A 6000-nucleotide genomic window follows, 5' to 3' on the forward strand; every position below is an offset into this window, starting at 1 on the left:
AAATTTTGGAAATTATCATCAAAAGGCAGTTTGTGAAGTGGATAGACGAGAATAATGTATTGTCGGATAATCAGCATGGGTTCAGGAAGGGGAAGTCATGTGTAACTAACCTCCTTTGCTTCTATGATTACGTGACTAAGGCTTTGGGTAAGAGCAAAAAATGTCGACGTTGTTTACCTTGATTTCCAGAAGGCATTCGATCGGGTCCAACATGGCAAACTCTTGAAGCGTTTACACGAGATTGGAATAGGGGGCAACTTGCTGAATTGGATAGAATCGTGGTTAAGAGATAGGTCGCAACGAGTTATGGTGAACGGGGAATTCTCTGGTTGGACAGACGTCACAAGTGGAGTTCCTCAAGGAAGTGTCCTTGGCCCCATAATTTTTTCACTTTTTATCGATAAACTCGATCAGGGTATCGATGGAATTACTAGCAAATTCGCAGATGATGTGAAGCTAATGGGGGTAATCGGAAATGAAAGCGATAGGGAGTTGCTCCAGACCAACTTAAACAAGATTGCAGCATGGGCAAATGAATGGAGCATGACGTTTAGCGTAGATAAGTGCATGGTCGCTCATTTTGGTTCGAACAACCCACGGTTCTCTTACGAGTTGAATGGTGTCACTATCCCGGATGCAACTAGAGTCACCGATTTGGGAATTCTCATTGACGAGCGACTTAAGTTTTCTGAACATTGTTCAGCGGTTGTCAAAAAATCGAATAGAATGCTTGGTCTCATTTTCAAAAAGGTCTCTTCGCGTTCTCCTAAAGTCATTCTTCCGCTTTTTCGAGGCTTAGTTCGTCCTGGACTGGAGTATGCTGTAAGGTTTTGGAGACCATACCTACAGAGGGACATAGACTTGGTTGAAGGGGTGCAGAGAAGAGCTACGCGTGTCCTTATTGGCACACAGGGCTTGAGTTATGAAGAAAGACTTCATTTTTTGAATATGTTTACATTGGATGAACGCAGGTGTCGAGGAGATATGATCGAAGTGTTCAAAATTTTCAATGGGATGGATAGGATGGACCATGAACTTTTAGTACACCGCCAATCGACTGCTTTTACAAGGGGACACCAGTATCGATTGGTGAGGGACAATGCAAGGTTATGGTGTCGCAGGGAATTTTTCTCCAATAGGGTTGTTAATAAATGGAATAGCTTACCCCCGGAGGTAGTAAATTGTAACACAATTGACACGTTTAAAAAGAAATACGATAAACATGTTGGGGTAAATCGAGAAGCTATCCATTCTTAGAATAAGACAACCATAAGTATTCTTTATGGGCATTGTATAATATTTTATCATGTGTATATATTGTTTGTAATTTGTGTTAATTGCATTTTTAATTGGGTTGCTGTATTTTTGAAACATATGACAACCATATTTTTATGGGCATCTTTTTATCAGCCACCTCGTTGGGCATTTTGCCTGTTGTGGCGTTGTTTTTGTATTTGTATTTGTATTTATACAAGAACGAAAATTAAAAAAAAAAAAAATTATAAAACATTTCAATAACACTCTACAGTACAAAGAGAAAAACATTTGGAAGAATAGATAGTGTCTTCAAATTGTTTTTTCTCTTAAAAAAACCGATGAAAAGAAATTTCTTCTATAAATTTTTAGGATACATATTTGTCTTGATACATTTTGAAGCGCCATCTACAACAAATTCATTCAACTTATGAAACAAGATCATGCTATTATCATTTGATATGAATTTATAGGATTCATCTCAATTGTTCGATAGTTTCAAAAAATTATTAATAAATTTAAAAAAACATGAATTTGTTTTTATTTAAAGGAAGTTTGAATTTTTATAAAAGTAAATTTTTTTAAATAACATTTTAATTATATAATAGGCATTCTTCTATTAGCTCGTTAATAAATTCTCAATCGATTGCTGTTATGGCGGTTGAAGTCTGTGAAGCTGGGTTTGGAAGAAAAAAAAAATTGATCAGACCACCCTCTGCCGCTTGCGCCAGCGGTCCTCAACTGGTGCTCCGTGTGAATTCCCAGCGGCGCTCGACGAAAAAAAAAAATTATAAATATTTTTCAATAATATATATATATATATATATAAATAAGTCCAACTTTGATGAATAAATAAAAAATAGGCCTCTCTACGCGCGGGGCTCCGCCACAGAAATTAAATTCCACAAAGTTTTCCGTCGGTCAAAAATGATTGAGAACCGGTGTCACGCGATTTCAGCTCATCTTCCTGGAGGACGTGGTCACGCGGGATAAAATTCTGAAAAACAAGGCGGGTAAAAAATAATAGTCGGGGTTCCTATTATCACCCCTAATCATGTATGTGCATTCATATTGGCAATATAAATTGTCTAAATGTAGATAACTGTTTTACCCACAGTTAACGCGCGCTGTTTTTCCCCCCCCGAAATCTCCGTTTTTTGAATTCGGATATCTCAGTTAATATTGCATTTAGAAACGTGAATTTTTTTTTTTGTTGTCATCAAGAGTGACAGGGCAACTACTTTGTAATTGGGTTTTGGGGCACACGGAGATAGTATAAAAAGTTAATTTTTTTATTTTAATAACTATACAAACCCCCTTGAAACATGACAACAAATCTGAGTACTACACGTTATTTGAAACTTTTTCTAATTGGAAGTATACCTTACCAGTAAAATGCCATACCCTGTATATAACGTATAAGTGTAAACATATGGCCATGGCCCCCACATAGGAGAGGCTGACAGGGCTCTAGCCCTGGGGTCCGGGATGGTATCATCATATTTTTTTGCTTTTCACGCTATAAATTAACTACAGAAGGGGCCCATTAAAAGTCTGACCGAGGGGCCCGCAAAAGATCAAAGCCTAGGGGCCCAGCTACAGGATGTGGGGGCCATGCATATGACTTCTATGCATATACAGATGTGCGAAACTGAACAAAGAAAAAAAAATCAGAGGGCTTTGGTGCCGTGTCATGTTCATTCACGTACAATTTCGAAAATGCATGTACGAGGTTAAACAAATGCGAGAAAAGGGAGATTGGACACCTTTCGTAGGATACCTAGAGAACCTTGTGACAACATATGTACATTCGAGATTCAAAAATATAATTCACAATGTGCCCATACAGAGATATCGGGGGCCCCTATCGTGGGACCGAAAGGAGGGAAACCTAACTCATGTCACTAGTGGCTCGGCGTAAGTTCCAGGCCTCATCCTTCTGCGGCCGACTGCTGTATACCTGTGTAAACGACAAGAGGATAGTCTTTAAGAAGGCTACTTTTTCTCAGTTTTGTAAGAAGGTTGACAATAAACGTGTCTTGTTGATCTCAGGGGACGGAGTTGGAAGGGGCACTGTGCCCACATTTTTTTTTTATCATGATTCGGGCTCCCCTTCAGCTTGGTCTTCTCTGGGGTATCGCTCAGGAAGGCGATGAGGTTTACTAGCCGTTTGGTTAGTTCCGGAAAAAACAGTGGAACCTCGATATAACGGCACCGATGTTATTAGACACCCTCAACAGAAGAAAAACTTTTTAGGAATTTAAAGATATATTGAAGGCAGTGCCGTTTAAAAACATGGGCTCGTTTAGCCTCAAGTGCAGAGGTGGTCTACATGATAATACGAATTTTCAAATTTAGTGCCATTTCTAAGCATTGTGTCATTTGATAATTTATGTTGCGCCATGGCCATTTTCTGCACACGAGGGCTAATTATAGACCGGGACCTGCAATTTATTACAGATTCCAAACGGCAGCCGTATGATGTAAATGAAAACGTGATTCATCGGACCTCATAACGTGCCGCTGTGATGGTCGAGTGGTCATAGTGACGGACTCGCGTCGCGGTGGTGGTCAGCTGAAGATGGTTTTCTGTGGTTTCCAACTTCAAGGCGCGAATGCGAGCCGATCTCCCCCTTCAAAAAGCCTCGCCACAGAGAGCAACAGACCTACAAACAGTACAAATGTAATTCAATCATAGCACATCGCTCACTTCATTTCTGAAATTCTGAAATATAGATGGCGGTACTGAAAAATCAAACAGAACACTACATACGCTCCCAGACAGTTGGTGTTAGTTATACACAGTTACACCCCGGCACAACTCACTAGGTAGTGAATCGCCCATAGATGGTGATAGACCTGAGTTGTGCTCGATTTGAAAGAAAGAAAGGACCTCATAACTTGTTTCCAATTACCCACCGTCCAATCCTTGCACTCCTGAACGCATTCTAGTCGGGTTTTTCTTCTCGGGCGGGTGGGGGGGGGGAGGGGGCTGCCACCAACGTCGATGAGACCGTCACTATGAGGTGAAACGACGAAACATACTTGAAGCGGTATGTGTCCAGAACCATACTATCTAATGTATAATCCCCAGATTCCAATTTTTCTGCTCTGAGGAAAGAATATCATCGTATAATCTGCAGTGCGTATAATGCGCATATAAATATTTATTCTTCCAGGGATTTTTTCCCTTCAAAAATTCTGAAAGAGTGAGAGAAAGACCTATACACTGCACTCATCTTTTTTCCTTCTTATATTTGTAAAATGCGGATGAAGGAACCAGTTTTTTAGATTTATCGCTACTTTAAATCATAGTTGGGGTTGGATTGGATTGGATTTCAAATTTGTTCGCGCAAGGACCAATTTGGTCAAACTGCGCCATAACAATCGATCATGTCAGAAAAATAAAAACTATGCATGATAAAAAGCAACGCGAAATGTAAAACAATGACATGAATTGTAAAAACTATAATTTGTTATAAAAACCAGTGGCTTTAATGAATTTAAAAATGCGAGATGCATCGCAATGGTCAAAAGTTTCCCAAACATTTTGCTCCCCATCACCACCCACTTTAAATTTTTTTCTCTCATCGCTCCCCGACTCAAGCAAACCCATAGGAGCCTATGTTATACTCGTCCACCAGGGGGCGATATTCGTGACTTTATGAAACGCTGCTTTAAATACAGATCGTCCAAATTGGTTGCTAAAAGTTTGTACATGAAGGGGTCAAGGGAATTCTTGTATGTTGTTCTACTGATACTTAACGATAAGAATTTTACATTCCGACTTGCTTATTGATATAACCCGTATATACGAGACATTCCTGTATTTATCTGTAATTTTGTCAGACTAATTCGTAAAAATGTCCTGGTTTTTCGATGAAGGTTACTTTCATTCGCCATCTTTATCAAAATGAGGAAGGAAACAATTTACGTTATTTGTCTTGTCCAACTTTGTGTCACCGTGAAATGCATTGCAGTTCCCCGCAGACTTGATGTGGTACGTTATTTCTCGGCACGGGTTATTTATACGCAATATGATCGGTGATTTTTAGACGATTGGTGTCATTTTTAGCGAGAATTAACGGTGTCCCGTAATAATGATGTCGATTTCCCGTATTTTTTTTGTTAAAATATGTTCCCCCTGATCATAACGAAATAACAACTCCAATATGGTAGTATTTGATTGCACCTGATTATATTTTTCCACTTAAAATTTCATGTATACGTCACCTCGGTTATAACGACAAAATTTCGTTGGTCTTCGATGTCGTTATAAGCGAGTTTGACTGTATTTTTTTCGCCTTTGTATTTACTGTGTATATGCAGCTTAGAATAATGTGCTTCATAAACAATCAGGATTTCGATTATGCAAGTTATCACGTGATTTCATCATTCAGACATATGGCGTAACTCCGTCGGAAAATACCATTATTCCTTCAAATATTGCAATGTTAAAAGACAATTTAGTTTTTAGTTTTCCTCGACGTGCATGTCTATTTGTCTATTCACTTTCCCATAGAATTTTCACACTGAATATAAACATTTGAGCTTTATTTCGTGATGATTTCGAATACGATATAACATAGGGTCTCACGCGATTATTTCACTGCTAACAACAATTTCAACGCTAGACACAAAGAAAGAAAACTTCCTCGAATAGTCATAACAGAAAGAATAAAGTGTTTTGTTTTTTATGTATACAATTTTTTTTTCGTGAAATGGAATGACTGACTGAATGAATAT

This window comes from Pholcus phalangioides, unplaced genomic scaffold (assembly GCF_987345545.1).
Source record: "Pholcus phalangioides strain wild (caught in Gottingen) unplaced genomic scaffold, Ppha-v1.0 ptg000001l_1, whole genome shotgun sequence".
NCBI classification, from domain to species: domain Eukaryota; kingdom Metazoa; phylum Arthropoda; class Arachnida; order Araneae; family Pholcidae; genus Pholcus; species Pholcus phalangioides.